The sequence below is a fragment of the Natrix helvetica genome (assembly GCF_964273705.1).
Source record: "Natrix helvetica genome assembly, chromosome: 2".
Lineage (NCBI taxonomy): Eukaryota > Metazoa > Chordata > Lepidosauria > Squamata > Natricidae > Natrix > Natrix helvetica.
In genome coordinates, this window is record NC_138552.1 from 225188475 (window position 1) to 225205809 (window position 17335).

Here is a 17335-nt window from a genome sequence, read left to right on the forward strand (position 1 = left end):
TGTCTTTTAAATGTTGATGGACTGCTGAATCTAGTCCTGATGAGTTGGTTCTCCTATGTTGTGCCATGCGTTAATGAAGTGGTTGTTTTGTTTCCCCAAAGGACAGATCTGCACATGGCTCACTTCATTGTATTGCATATACCATGTTGCTCAGTTTGTGTCTAGGCGTTTTATCCCTGAGGTGGGCAAGCTTATGACCTTACTTCAATTTTGGACCAGACAGTCTTTTTCCAGACACCTCATCTCCCAAAGTGGTTCTGATGGGGAAAATAGGAAAAGGAAGGAGTATATGTAGTGCTTGATTTACAACAGTTCATTTAATGACTGTTCAAAGTTACAACACCACTAAAAAAAGTGGCTTAAGACCGTTTTTGACACTTACGACTGTTGGAGCATTTCCAATGGTCATGTGATCAAAATTCGGAGGCCTTGGCAAGTGGCTCATGTTTTTGATGGTTGCAGTATCCTGGGGTCATGTGATCACCTTTTGCAACCTTCTTGCAAGCAAACTCAATGGGAAAATCAGATTCACTTAACAACTGTGTTACTAACTTAACCACTGCAGTGGTTCACTTAATAACTGTGGCAAGAAAGGTCATAAAATGGGACAAAATTCATTTAAAAAATGTCTCATTTAGGACCATACATTTTGGGCTCAATTGTAGCCGTAAGTCAAGGACTACCTGCATTAGGTATGTTTTTTTGTTTAAGTAATTTATATAATTCTGCCCCACACATCCCTGCGACCTATTCGCTCGCACAGAGAGGGACTTCTCCGGGTGCCGTCCTCCAGAGAGTGTCAGAGGGTGGCGCCCAGGAGTAGGGCCTTCTCTGTGATGGGCCCTACCCTTTGGAATGACCTCCCCCCAGACATTAGGACAACAACTGACCTCCGCTCCTTCCGTATGAAACTTAAGACCCACCTGTTCCGACTAGCCGGCCTGGCTTAAATTTAGAGCTTTTCCACCTCTTGGGCATTTTTAATTGTTAATTTTAATTTTAAAATTTTAACTGTCATTGGGGTTTTAATTGTCTTAAAGTACTGTAATTTATTTATTTATTTTCCACCTCCTCCATATTATATTGTTGTGACTGTTGCTATTGTACGTCGCCCCGAGTCCCTTGGGGGAGAGGGGGCGACTAAGAAGTCAATAAATAAATAAATAAATAAATAAATAAATAAATAAATAAATAAATAAATAAATAAATAAATAAATAAATAAATAAATAAATAAATAAATAAATAAATAAATAAATAAATAAAATAATTATTAAAGATAATATTAAAAAATAAAATAAAAAATAAAAAAGATCTCCCCAATACTCAAAGATGCTCTCAGGTTCTTCCATTAAACTGTAAAGTTAGACACTTTCTGACTCGGATAACTTCATTTTTCCCAAACATGGAGACAAAACTATTTTAAATGAATTAATGGATTATATTTAATAATAAATATATTTATCTTTTTGCAGTGGTGTAGAGATATTGATTACATTCTATGTAATGTTCAGATGAGAACTATCTAAGATTACTCAGAAAGCATTTTAGATTCTGTATAATCAAACGAGGGAACAAGAAAATAGAACTACAACAATTAACAACAATTACTAACAATTAATTAGTGGAATGACTTGACTCCAGAAGTTATGGGTGTTGCATCACTGGAGGTTTTAAAGAAGAGATTGGACGGCCATTTGTCTGTAAATGGCATCTCCTGCCTGAGCAAGGAGTTGGACTGGAAGACCTCCAAGGTCTCTTCCAAGCCTTTTATTCTGTTTTCTGTAGTGATAAACATGTATGCTTATTGCTCATTGTTTATTTTATTATTCTAATCAATGTTCTAATCATGTTCTGAGGAACATGTTGACTTCTTAGAAGGGTGAGTTTAATTGGTGTTTGATGCTCTCCATTGGTCAGTAATCCCTAGAGATTATTCTTTCTTCTGGCAGCTTTAAAATTGGTGTATAGCTTGTTCACCACCAGCTAAAACTGCTGTGCAGGATATGATATGAAACAGCATGCAGATTTAGCTGGATCATTTTCCTTCACCTTTCCTTCTCTGAAGCAACATTAGTTAACCTCATTAAAGCAATTAGTTGTTGGCCCTCTAATTAATAAACAGGCATTGTGGATAATACTCTGCAATTAAGCCAGATATTTTAATAAAAGTTGTGCCATGCTATCTTAATATATTGCCACTGTGAACTGTTAGCATAGCAAATATTTCTTTAGATGTATGAATGCAGAATGTATTTGTGTTTACTTTCTCTCTGTGTGTGTACGTACATGTGTGTATGTAGTACATTTGTTTTTCTTTTTATGACCCTGTAATCCCTTTAATTGGAGTGGAGTGAGGTTGGCCAAATGAAGCTGAACATTGACTGGACAGATGACCTTCCGGCTGTCTACACAGAGTTTGCTGCAGATATTTTCTCTTTGATAAACATCTGTTGCTGCCTAGGATTGAATTCTCAAACTCCTGAGTGTGAGGCAAGCATCTTCACTTCTAGGCTACTGTGCTGCTCATGTATATACTACATATACATATATACAAATGTATATGTATATACATACTATATATATAGTATATATATATATACATACATACATACATACATATATATATATACATGTATGTATGTATGTATGTATGTATATGTATTGTATGTGTATGTGTATGTATATACATACATACATACATACATACATACATACATACATAAATACATATGGATGGATGGATGGATGGATGGATGGATGGATGGATGGATGGATGGACGGACAGACGGACAGACGGACAGACGGACCCACAGACAGACAGACACACAGACACATACATAAATATGCACCAGTGGTGGGTTGATAGTTGTCCTTTGTGTGCCTCCAATGCAGGAAAGAACTTGATGTTATACAGCAATCCTGCCAAATCCAATTATTGAACTGCAATATAGACAACATAACAAGCTATTTATTGTGGCCAGGATATATTTTTTCTCAGACTTTAGAGCTAGAAGAGTAGTGGAATCAGTTTTTGTTCTGCATTATTTGATAGTTTTGGTGAGGAACAGATTATATTTACCAAGCAAGTTTTATTTTTGTTGTTTTACTCGTTTTACAAATATTGTGTTTTATGATTTGCTAGCTGCTCAGGGTTATTTGATTAAGATAAGCAGCCTAATAAATTTGCTAAACAGGCAAACAAACAAATAAAAGTCAGGCCATAAATTTATAGTTACTATAAAGTGCACCTGGATAAAAACTGTTCAACTGATCTCTTGCTTGGGATATCTTTCTTTCTATCCTTGGCAATCTTCTTTCTCCTTGCATTGGTATAGTATAGATACTATACTATAGTTACTATATTGGTTGAAAAGTGCACCTGAATAAAAACTGTTCAACCGATGTCTTGCTTGGGATATCTTCCTTTCTATTCTTGGCAATCTTCTTTCTCCTTGCATTGGTTTGCATTTTGTTAAGTGGGATTTAATATGGACAATTTGAAATGGTTAGGAGGAAATACACGTTCCGGATACATTCATTTTGAATGATGACCTTAAAGATAACACCTTCCTTCCCTCAGTCTAAAAAGATCTGTGTGTCCTGCCAAACACCAACACTGAATAATGTCATCCCACCATGAAAGATACCACACACAGACACGGTGCCCTTCACTGTTTGATGGATACTATATTCATTGTGAAGCCTCTAGGAAAAAAAGAGAAAAAAAGAGATGTTCCAGACTGCTTTCTAAACCCTTTTTAGGACATGCTCAGAGGTTTTAAGGGAACCTATGAAAGAAAGATGATTGTGCATTTCTTGATTTTGAGCAGTGGTTCTCAACCTGTGGGTCGGGACGCCCTTGGGGGTCGAACGACCCTTTCACAGGGGTCGCCTAAGACCATCGGAAAACACATATTTTTGATGATCTTAGGAACCGAGACACCAATTTTATGGTTGGGGGTCACTACAACATGAGGAACTGTATTAAAGGGTCGCGGCATTGGGAAGGATGAGAACCACTGATTTAGAGGAAGGGTATGCTAAACTCAATAGGTGCAATTTGTGTAAAAATTAAGTTTGGTTGCTGAATGTTATTGAGTATGGATGGAAGTAAAGAATGTGGGAGACCGTACAAATACATAGTAAAAGATTTGACACTGAGCAAGGAATAAGACAAGCTGTACAAAGTACCCTTGATTAATGTATTTAAGGATACATATATAACTGTGATTGCAGAGGTGGCATGCAGAGCCCACTCTGTGGGCACGTGCACCATCACCAGCTGCTTTTCTGGTTTACGGCACACGCATGCGCATTGGCTACCTGGTCTTCAAGGTTCCGGGGCTCCAGCGTGCACCCGCATTCCGGTTGGGCATATCGGTGTCTAAAAGGTTTGCCATCACTGATATATAAGGAATACCTGTGGTAATGTTAGAGTTGCGCTAGTTAGAGATACGAATGGATATATACAATTGTATGCAGATGACTCCATATTGTTGCCTTAGAACAGTAATGATTTTCATTGGATATTTGTTTGCTATAATACAGGTAGTCCTAAACTTACGACCACAAATGAGCCCAAAATTTGTGCTGCTAAGAGAGACATTTGTTAAGCGAATTTTGCTCTATTTTACAACCTTTCTTGCCACAGTCGTTAAGGGAATCACTGCAGTTGTTAAGTTAGCAATATGGTTGTTAAGTAAATCCAGTTTTCCCATTGACTTTGCCTTATTTTGAATTTTAAATAAATTGTAAATTGAGGAATGCCTATAAGGAGCATAGATCTGAAAATTAATCTAGCATAAACTAAATTGTATTTTATAGTATGAACTAAGAATTACAAATTAATAGATCAAATAGATAAATTTGTGTATGGTGGCAAAATATTTTCTAAAGATAGAAAATGGCTGGAAAAGTAACTGGAGAACAAAGAAATGAATATTATCAAAATAAGCTAACATGATTATGTATGAGACTATTTCTGTTTTCTTTCTTATTTGTGAGAATTAAATACGTTAGGAGATCCATAAATTAGGCTGAAATGGGAAATTTAAATAGTGTTGTGGTAAACCAAGAAAGTGGATTGCATTAAAAAAGGGAATAATAGATGCATGATAAAGTGTTTGCTCATATAAAAAGGACCAAATTCCAGAACAAATGCATGAAGGAAGTTAAATGAGTTGAAAGAGAGGAGAAGATTGAGAACATAAAAGAGAGAGAGAGAAGTAAGTTGCTTAAAGAACAAAAAGCAATGCATGAAGTCTTACATGGGTGTGGTGGAATGATGATTTGAAAGGACTGAAAAACATAAAACTGGAATAAAGTTGATATAGATACATTTCTTTTTTTATCTCATACCCATAATTTTTGGTTTATTATTTCTTATTCCCTTTTTGCGCTCTGCATAATGTTGCTCACCCTGAAAGAGAAGAGTGTGATGGGTAAGTATCAGATGTGGTATTCAACAGGTTCTGACCAGTTCTGGAGAACCGGTAGCGGAAATTTTGAGTAGTTTGGAGAACCAGTAAATACCACCTCTGACTGGCCTTTCCCCCATCTATTCTCTGCCTCCAGAGTCCCAGCTGATCAGGAGGAATTGGGGATTTTGCAGTAACCTTCCCTTGGGAAAATTTAAAAGAGATATTTGCAGAAGCTTTGGTCCAATTAACTGGTGAATCCAAGACCGAATATGACTGGCAGATGAACAAAATTTACCGTGTAAATTCATGGATTGCCAGATGGAGACAACTACCAAGAGATATTGTACCGGGAAAATAAGGAATGGGATATTACAAGCAACGTATAAAAACAAATTGCAGGTCGCAGGTCAAGAGGTGACAGTATTAAAGGAAATTCCCCCTAAAATGTTGAGATCTAGAAAGGATTATGCATTCCTAGTGGATGAACTCAGAACTCGCCAGATACAGTACAGATGGGAGGTTCCAGAAGGATTGGTGGTGAACTACTTAGGAGAAAGATATTGTCTTAGCTCAGTCTGGAAAGCAAGAGATTTTTACAGCAATGTATTAATGGCTGGACACCCTCCATCTCCAGGATCTAGAGGAAGAAAAGAAGCAGGGGAAGATAAACAGGAAGATATCCAGGCACAAGCGGGTGCTGCTCAAACCCTGGACTTACTTGAGATAGAAGAAATCATGGAACAAAGACAAACCCGAGCGGTTACCAAACGTAAAGAGCAAGAATTAAAGATGCAACAAGCCCAGATAACAATCCAAGAAACTATAAGCATAAATACAGAAGCTGTGGTGGGAGCCATACCGAAGATTAAATTCCAGCAGGATTTTCAGGTGGCTCTTAAAAAGCTTCAGGCGGCTGAAGATGACAATTAAATTTCTAACCTGGAACGTTAGTGGTCTAAACTCACCACAAAAAAGGGAAAAAAATTCCACTATCTGAAACAATTTAAAAATGATGTGATTTGTCTGCAAGAAACACATATTAGAACACAGGACCAGAAATATCTGATGAATGCAAGATTGTGGCATCTGCTCCTGAGAAGAAAAATGGTATAGTTATATACTTAAGAAAAGACTTAAAGGCTGAATTAATTGAAGCAGATCCTCAAGGAAGATATATTACAATTGAACTATTAATAGAAGGAAAGAAAATACTTTTAACAGGAGTATATGCCCCCAATCAACAAGAAAAATTTTACAAGTTGCTTCATACCAAATTAATACAATGGGATTATAGATCGTGTACATTACTGGGCGATTGGAACAGAGTATTGGACACTATGAAGGACAAGAAGAGACTCTTGCAAAATACTCAAACACGAGCAAGATTGCCTAAATCTTTTTTTGACATGATAGATGATATAGAATTGAGAGATATCTGGAGGAATCTTAAAGAATGGGACTTTACATTTTTTTCCGATAGGCATCAATCCTTTTCTAGAATCGATTTTATACTAATTACAAATGATTTCCTTTCCAGGGTGAAGAAGACAAAGATATGCCCGAGAACTCTAACAGATCATAATCCGGTTTGGATGGAATTGGAATATAGAGAGGGATCTAGGAGGTCTTGGAGGTTAAATGAAAATCTATTTAGATACGAGAGAAATGTTACAGAATGCAAAAAATTATTGAAATAATATTTTGCTTTTAATATGCATAAGGGGGCATCTATGGAAATGGTTTGGGACGCAAGTAAAGCATATGAGAGGTGTTTTAATAAACTTAAATAACCTATATAGACGTAGACAGGGAGAAAAGCGAAGGGAATTGGAAGAAGAGATAAAAAAGAAAGAGCAGGTGCTAATATCTAACCCAGATGATAAGAAGACAAAAGAAGCAATTACTTTACTGTGAGGGCAGTTTAACATGTTGATGTCAGATCAAGTAGCCACTAATCTGCTATACGCTACCTTTTGTAATGCAAATAAACCAGGCAGGTAGTTAGCATACATGTTAAGGAAGAAACAAAAGATAAGGAAGTCTATCAACAGGACACGATTAAAAAGGCTTTTTTAGAATTCTATATTAGACTGTATGCTGGTGATAAAATACAAGGTTTAGATATAGATAGATATTTGGAGAAAGGGAAAATCCCTATAGTTACAGATGAGCAAAGGGAAAGACTGAATCAACCAGTAACCATGGAGGAAACTCTCCTGGCTATTAAGCAGTTAAAAATTGGCAAGGCCCCTGGTACAGATGGATTGACAGCGGTTTATTACAAAAAGTTACAATTAGAAATGGTAGAACCTCTTAAGGAATTATTTAATAAAATTCAATTGGAAGGAAGCGTACCACCATCTTGGAGAACAGCCTTTATTTCCCTGATTCCGAAAGAAGATCAGGATCACACTCAGCCAAAAAACTACAGGCCTATATCATTACTTAATACAGATTATAAGATTTTTGCTAAAGTATTAGCAAATAGGCTGATGTCAGTTATACAACAAACGATTCACAATGATCAATCTGGTTTTATACAGGGGAGACAAGTGAAAAGTAATGTAAGGCAATGTTAATGTATTGGAATATTTGGGGAAGAATAACCAAGTCCCCGCAGTGCTTACATTCTTAGATACAGAGAAAGCATTTGATCGAGTGAATTGGCAATTTCTAATGAAAATAATATAAAAGATGCAGCTTGGAGAGTATTTCACACAATCTATCAAGGCAATATACCAGAAACAGACAGCACAAATTATAGTTAATGGTAGCTTAACAGAATCCTTTAAAATTGAAAAAGGAACAAGACAGGGGTGTCCCCTGTCTCCATTATTGTTCATCTTAACCTTGGAGTTATTGTTGAACAGAATACGTGGGTCAGATGATCTACAAGGAATTAAGATTAGGCATTATGAATATAGAGTACGAGCATTTGCGGACGACTTGGTTGTAACTTTAACCCAACCGGGGAAATCAGCTATAGGTTTAATGAATATAATTAATCAATATAGTCAAGTATCTGGGTTTAAAATAAATCTAGGGAAAACAAAGATGATAGTTAAAAATATGACCATAAATCAAAAAGAAGAATTAGAAAGAGTAACAGGATGTGAGATAGTAAAAAAGGTTAAATATTTAGGAGTTCATATTACAACCTCAAATGGGAAACTATATAAGTATAATTATGAACCATTATGGCATAAAATACAAACAGAGATAACTAAATGGAAAAAACTACAACTGTCTTTGTTGGGAAGGATAGCAGCAGTAAAAATGAACATTTTGCCCAAGTTTCTATTTCTTTTTCAAATGATACCAATACTCAAAAAAAGATGCAAATTTGGAAGAATGGCAGAAAGGTATTAATAATTTTGTTTGGGCATGGAAGAAACCAAGAATAAAACTTAAAATAATGCAAGATATACGTGAAAGGGGAGGTTTGAAAATGCCCAACTTAAAATTATACAATGAAGCGGTAGTTTTATCAACAATCAGCGATTGGATTAATTTAACAGAGGATAGAATACTGAATATTGAGGGATATGATTTGGTATCTTAATATATGATAAGAAGGTGGACAAGATTTTTAAAAGCCATATTTTAAGGAATGCTCTATTGCGTGTCTGGAAAAAATATCAATATAAGTTAAATTATAAGATACCTATGTGGGTAGTGCCCAGACACGCAATAGAGAGTATAAGTATAGAACAAAAACAGGATGTAATTACATATAGAGAGCTTCTTAACACAGAAAGAGGTGTACTACAGCTAAAGTCTTTGAATTTACTAGGAAAGGGCAATTCAAACCTGGTTTCAGTATGGACAGTTACAGGCCAGATGGAAAAAAGATCAGAAAATTGGTATCATGCAAAATGAGGATAATTTGGTAAAACAAATTTTACCAAAAAACCAGGGTCAAATGCATATAAAAAGGTTGTATAATATACTGATAGAAATGGATTCTGAAACAGAGTTAGTCAAAGATTGTATGATAAAATGGGCACAAAACTTTGAAGAACCAATAATGATGGAAACATGGGAAAAGATTTGGGTAAGGAATGTAAAATTTACACAAACTCAAAACTTGAGAGAGAATTTCTATAAGATGTTTTATAGATGGCATTTAGATCCTAAAAAGTTAGCTTGTATGTATCCGAATTTACAACCTAAATGTTGGAGATGTGACTGTGCTGATGCTACCTATTACCATATATGGTGGACTTGCAAAAAAGTTAAGGCATTTTGGATGGTGGTTTATTCAAAATATTCTTAAAAAGAGGATAAGGTTCACTACCCAGCTGTTCTTGTTAGGGATAATTACAGACTGTATAGTTATAGAGATTAACTTGATTCTAAATTTAACAACCGCAGCAAGATTGCTGGTGGCGCACTACTGGAAGAAGGTTGAGTTGCCTACTATTCAAGAATGGACATTAAAAGTAGTAAACTTAGCAGAGATGGCCAAAATCTCAGCATATCTCAAGGACCATTCAGATGAGAAATACAAGTTGGAATGGAGAAGATGGATTGAATATATTCAAAATAAATATCAGACTAAGAAATTCCAATTAGCTTATGAGTGAAAGAACAAGGATTGGTATAATTTATCTAAAGTTAGTTTAACAAAAGAAGAGTTAAAGTAAAAGAGGAGGAAGATGTTAAAGTTAGTTAGCTTATGTTAGCGTATGATTGTTAAATGTTTATACCCTGTATTTTGCTCTGGGAGGTTGTGGGGAGGGAGGGTTGGAGGGGGATGGGATCGGGGTGGAGGGAGGGGAGGGGAAGGGGATATATTTGTAAAATTTATTAAAACTCTTTAATTTAAAAAAAAGCATTGACACAATGATCAATTAGAATAGGTCTATTTATTCCATGCTTGGTATCTTAATAAAGGGAGATATTGTTCCCATGCCAACTCATTCAATTCATTTCTATAGATGGAATAAGATGTGATGTAGGTTTACTTTAGGCAACAATGTATCTTGGACTGGTTTCATTTATTGTGGGTTGCTGATTTTTTCCTCTCCTGTTCTAAATACAAATCTTTAATTTTATTATGTATATTTTGGAATGCTCCTGAACAAGTATGTTTTTGGACAGACTCTCTGGACAATAAGATGCACTTAGTTTTTGGGGAGGAAAACAAGAAAAAAAATATGCCTCTGTCTCCGAGCATCCATCTGGTATTCATCTGGCCCATTTGCCACGGCCCATTCACTGTTGCCCCTTCGCCACCGCAGTGGCCCATTCACCATGGCCCATTCACTGCCACCACTACGGCCCGTTTGGTGTGGCCCATTCTCTGCTGCAGCCCATTCACTGCCACCCATTCACCACGGCCCATTTGCCATGACCCATTTGTCGTTGCCGCCTATTTGCCGTGGCCCGTTTGCTGCTGCCGCAGCCTATTGTAGAACAGCTGATCGGCACCACACCAACCCCCCTTACCCTGCCACTGAAATATTCACTATATAAGATACACAGACTTTTCCACCCACTTTTTTTGGGGGGGGGGGTATCTTATACTCTGAAAAATATGGTATATAAAAATCAGTGGATTCCAGACAAATTAAAATGGTATCTCCAACTCAATTTTGCAATGTAGAATTCCTTAATTCAATGTTCCACCTATGCCTTTTTTCTAGACTCCTTTTCTATTCCTCACCAAAAGTTCAGTGCCCACTTAACATGTGTTGTCCTTATCTCTCCTTTTTTCAGCATCTGGGTTTAAACAACATAGCCATTGTAACCTAGCATTTGAGTATGCTATGACTTAATATCCATGATTATTGGGTGTTATGCTCACTTGGGTGTTCTGCCATAATTGTGCCATTGTTACTGCTGAATCATGTGCAGGAAACAATATGAACCAGTGAACATCTCCAGAGTGACTGCCTGCCCTCTTCCAATCTGGGGAGTCTTCACAGGAGAACAGCATTTGGCTTTGCATAAAGGAATCCAGGGAGGGAAACACTGGATATACAGTATTTTCAGCATTTTCTCCCTGCTTGATCATCAATTTCTCACAGTGTAAAATTATCAGGGCTGTTATCTGGATCACAAAGAAGATGGACATAAAAGCAACTTTGTCGTAGGCATCATTGCTTGAGAGACCAAAGGACACCGGATCGTGGAAAAGCTCAGAAATGCTGAATAGGAACTTAAGAACACATTCAAAAGCAACTCATATAAAACAGAATTTCTGCTGTTGTTCTTATTTCAAAGAAATAAGCCATGTTTCCATTGTTTCCCCTACCAACCTTCTGCTGTCAGCACGATGATTTATAATTGCTATGTTTGTTGCTCTTATGCTGAGATGCTGATTGGTTTGCGATATTTTAAAACTAGTTCCCTTTTCAATGTGCTATAAAACAAGAGACATGCAGACAGCTAAAGAAATAAAGATGAAATCTTTCAAACACACGACTTCCTCCTTATTACGTACTGAAAGCCCAGTCAGGCACTTGGGTGGGCTATCAATCTCCAGACATTCTCAGCTCCTTAACATTTACCAAATTTGAAGAACAGCCTGTATTTTTTGGGCAGAACAAGTTGTTAGCTTGACTGCTGTGCAAATAAAATGTATTGAATATGAAAAATATCTCAAATGCTAAATCCAGGGAAAAACATACTGTTGGGTTAATCCAACCCTGTGTTCCAACTGAACATACTGGAATGCTTTCAGACAAACGTGCAAACTGCAGAAGATGTGAGTTGAGTCCATGTTATTTCCCAGCCTCTTTAATGGAAAGTGGTTGACATGTAAGAAATACTACAGGTATTATTACTGTTTGGTCCTGTTTATGCCACTCACTCCAGCCAGTCGATCACTAATTCAGGCAAATCTTCTTACCAGTGGTTCCAGCAACCCACAGTCACATTAACTGGATATAAAAAGTCATTATCTTGTGTATGCACCTTCCCCATTCATTTTCTCTATGAAATGACTGGTTTTGCTCATTCCTTTTACCACCTTTGCCACTAGAGTATTGGCATGGACTCATGACATCACCAGCTTGTTCTCTATTAGTCTTTGGCATGGCAGTCAGTTAGTGTTTAGTTAGGTGTATGATATATTGTAAAGCCCTGGGGGGGGGGGCTGAGTTCTGAAATTTAGAGGATTGTTTTTTTCAGTTATTCTGTCCTTTCAGCTCCTTTCTTTAGAGAACTAAATAGAAAAAAAAACCATATGTAGTACTATATCTATCAGGGGTTAAATCTGGGAGCTTCAGTTCTCTGGGGCAGCAATACTGAAAATGTCAGTTTATGTAGTGCAGTGTTGTGTAGTACTAAGTGTAAAAAGTACGAGACAAAGTCTGGATTAAATCGCGCAAAGGACAAAAGAAAATGGTGTTGAGTTTAAAGATAAGAGAAAATAGGGGGCTATAACTTCAGCTAGCATAGGGCAATCAATTACTTGTGGTGGATTCAGTTTTAATGATTCCTCACTAGCTGTTCAGTAATAGGTGTGACTGTGACAGGTTTTAGCCATGTTTAAGCCATTTAAGGGAATAAGCCTGACAAGCCATGTTGGTGGAGTATAGATAGATTTTTGAGGATTTTGGTGGTTGTTAACTGCTGTAAACTTGCTTTCAGATTTATGCTGTGCTACTGTGTTCTTGTTTGTCCCCACCTGGGAAACAATGCCCTCATATTTTTATAATTGCACTATAATGCAATTACCAAAAATTGTAGTAAGTTCTCATGGCCATTAAAATAGACCTTGCAGGGTTTCCCAATCTTAAATTTAAAAATTTCAGAAAAATAATTGAAGTGGGCATTTGATTGGGAAACTTACTTTTTGAATATTGTTCCATTTTTATCCATTTGTCCATGCCTGTTATGGGTTTCAAATAAGCATAAGTGTCAGTTTTCAAGATACTCTAAATGTTTACTATATATCTCTTCCATCTTCCAAGTTTTCAAGCTAAACATGCCAACTCCTTTAACCATGCTTCACAAAGTTTGGTTTCCAGTTCCAGAAACTTTAGCATCCTCTCCTCTGAACCTACTCCAGCTTCTCTATGTCCCTTTTAAACTGCAATGTTCCAACTGGATGTAGCATTCCAAACGCAATTTAACAGAGCAGGGAAGAATGGAATTATTGCATTTGTGTGATTTGGGTCAAATGCTTCATAAAACTCAAGCGTGCACTAACTTTTTAACCTAAAGTGGACTTTCCTGCCCTCCCCCCTTGAAAATGTTCCTCTTTTCATCCAAGAAGCCTCTTCAGTTCTATCTTTTTAAAGTGCTCATCAGATTACTTGCTCAAGTTCAGCTGGTGATGTCTTAGGTCTCTTAGATCTTTCTGTCACATCCTGCAGCCAAACCAAGACTCTGAGTGCATTTGATTTTCCTACCCAGTTGCAAGTTGCCCTTGCCCCTCGTTTGATTTCACTTAAACAAGTAATAAGATCCCTTCTATTCCATCCTCTGTGCTATTTAACCATCCTGAGAGTCTAGTCAATATTTACTTAAATCATGAGGATGGAGCCGTGGGAGGCCTGACTTGATTCTTTTTCCAGGGCCACACAAAATAATTTATGAGCATCTATTAGGTGCAATAGGGGACACAGTGGCTCAGTGGATAAGATGCTGAGCTTGTTGATCAGAAATTCAGTGGTTCCAATCCCTAGCGCCATTTAATGGAGTGAGGTCCCGTTACTTGTCCCAGCTTCTGCCAACCTAGCAGTTCAAAAGCATATAAAAATACAAGTAGAAAAATAGGAACCACTTTGGAACAGCGTTCCATGCACCTTCGGCATTTAGTCATGCCAGCCACGTGACCATGGAGATGTCTTCGGATAGCACTGGCTCTTCGGCTTTGAAATGGAAATGAGCGCCACCCCCTAGAGTCGGGAACGACTAGCACATATGTGCGAGGGGAACCTATTAGGTGCAATTGTCCAACCATTTGTAAACCCCACAGACTATATTATTTTATGGGTGACATTTGTCCATCTTGTCTGCAATGATATGAGGAGTATTATTTAACTTTCTACTGAAATCAAGGTATATTTCATCCCCTGCGGTCCCTTGATCTATTGAAATGTCATCAAAAGAGAGATTAGTTTGATAGGATTTATTTTTGACAAATTCATGCTGGCTCCTGGTAAGACTAGCATTCTTTACTAAGTGTTCTCAGACATAGTACTTCTAATACTTGTTGAGTATGGACATAAAACTGACTTGGCTGTAGCTTCCTAGGTTCTCTTTCATATCCTTTCTGAATACTAAGACTAAATGTCTCAGACTTCTGACACTTCTGACTTCTGAATTCGAAATGTCTCAGACTTCTGATACTTTTCCAGTTTGCAAGACTTTTTGAAAATTAGTCAGCAGTTAACAATTCAATTCCATCAGCTCTTTTGAGATGTAATTTGTCTTGAACTTATTTAACATAGTGGGGTGAATTAACATGCCATCCCTTTATTGGAACTGAGTTATGTTCTTTACCTTTTTCTCATTCATATTCGCTCACTTTCTCCCTATTGTGACAAAAGACAAATATAAAGAAATTAGTTTTCTCTCCTCCTTTCTCCTCCCTATTACTATTTTCCACTTTTCCTGTGTAACAGACCAACAAACTCCTTGATTCTTTGAATGGATATACCCTTCCCAAGAAGAACACAGTGGCTCAATGGCTAAGACGCTGAGCTTGTCAATCAGAAAGTTTGGCACTTCGGCAATTTGAATCCCTAGTGCTGCGTAACGGAGTGAGCTCCAGCTACTTGTCCCAGCTTCTGCCAACCTAGCAGTTCGAAAGCATGTAAAAATGGTGGGAAGGTAACAGCGTTCAGTGTTTAGTCATGCCAGCCACATGACCACGGAGACATCTTTGGACAGCGCTGGCTCTTCAGCTTTGAAACAGAGATGAGCACCGCCCCATAGAATCGGGAATGACTAGCACATATGTGCGAGGGGAACCTTTACCTTTACCCTTCCCAATACATTGGGAATACATATATTTTGCATTCCTTATTTCTCAACTCATTCCAAGCTTTAAGTTTTCTAACTCTGTCTCTGCTTACACAAAGTATCAGTCTGTATAGTTTCTTAGTGATCAGCCTATTTCTATTACATACACAGCTCCTGGTTGCTTCTTAGCTTGCCAGGGATCCCTACAGTCATATTAAAAGACTTCCTCCTTTTTCCTTCTTATGGGTATTCTTTGTATCTTTGCTGTCTGGATCTCATTTTCTAGAGTCTCCCCCCCCCGCCCCCCCGCCCCCATCACATTTATTTTTTTTAGGGTTTCAAATCAAGGCATGCTGTTTATCTTGATTTGAAATTTATCACAATGTATCAGTTCAGTCAAAATTGATTAAAACCTATCTTCCTGAAATCCAAAATATGCAACTAATTATTTTGCATTGGTGATACATCAGCAATATTTGCTATTTCCATGGAGTGAAACATGGTTATGTGACAGCTCCAATCCTGTTCAACCTGTTCTTTCCTTGCATGTGCCAGGCCTGCAGTTATATTCCTTTTAGGATTTTTTTGCCTGCCACACTCTCTATTATTTTCCTATACTGTTTTATTAGTGTATTATTGGGAGGGGGAATAGAAAGGAGTAGAATTGTGGAATGTGTTGTTGTCATTCCTTTCTAGAAGCCCAAGGTCATCTTTTGCCTCCGCACCTCTGCACCTGACCGGAACCAGCTGGGTGGAGATGCCAGAGTGGCCGGAGAAGATTGGACCATGTGATGGATTTATGGGTGTGGGGATAAGATCATGAACTTTCAACTGGGTGGAATCCCAGAAAGCTTTTAGATTTAGGATTCCACAGTTTGTTGCCAACATGTCTGTCTTATTAAATTGGAACTTTAAGGGTTTAAGGACTCTGATTTAATTCTGCATATTTGGAATGCTGACATTATCCCAAATCTCTCTTTAAAATAAATCACCAGCACCCCGGCACGGGGGCTGGTGAAGGGTGCTGATTTCCCAACGCTGGGTCAGCATAAAATATCAGTGAACAATTATGAGGAAGCCTTTTGAGATAAGAAGCTGAGATGAGATGCTTCTCTGCAAATCTTCTAAGGCGAAGGAATTTCTGTTTCAAGATTTATAACATCTGGGAAGAGGCACAGCCTGAGGGGGATGGAACGGAGGGGGCTGGAAAGGCTTATTCTACACACAACTAGAGGATGGCCAGAAGATCTGATAAATGGAGATCCCAGCCACCCTCACACAGTCATCTCTGATGGGCTTCCCGGGCCATTTTGGACAACTAAATGTGAGTGCATGCTCCCCCTCCTTCCCCCAGCCAAGGCTTGGGGGGGAAAAACTGGAGTGGAGATTTTGACTCCTTCCAACAGTGATAAATGAAATGACCCATTACCCTGCAACTGAATTGAAGACAGATTCCCTATCAAAATGGGAAATTCAACCCAGCCAGCAAGAAGGGATTTGGCCAGCATCTTTCACTTGCCAGCCACCGGAAATTGGGCTGCAGCTTGTGAAGGAAGCACCACCAAATTGGGCTTTCTTCCCAGAGTATGGATGGAAAAGATGCCAGTGGGCACCTGCTTGGCCATCAGTATGGGAAAATCCTCCAAGCCAGCAGAAGGGGCGTTGGCCCATAACTCCTCCAAGCCAGCAGAGGGGGCCTTGGCACACAACCCCCCCTGCAAGCCATTGTTGGTTGAACTGCAACCTGTGAATCAGGAACCCCAGGGATGGGTCTTAACCCCAGGCCAGTGGGCACCTGCCCTCCCTCAGCAGATGGCACCATGGCAAATAACTGGGCAGTGGCCAACCCAGGGATTGACCTCACCACCGGTTTCAATCTTCCCAGAAATGCCCCAACAGGTTCTTACCCCACCTTCCTACAGAGAAGGGTTCTTGACAAAGGAAGAAGGGATTACCAAGGGGGAAGCTACAGGATGGATAGCGGAACAATGTG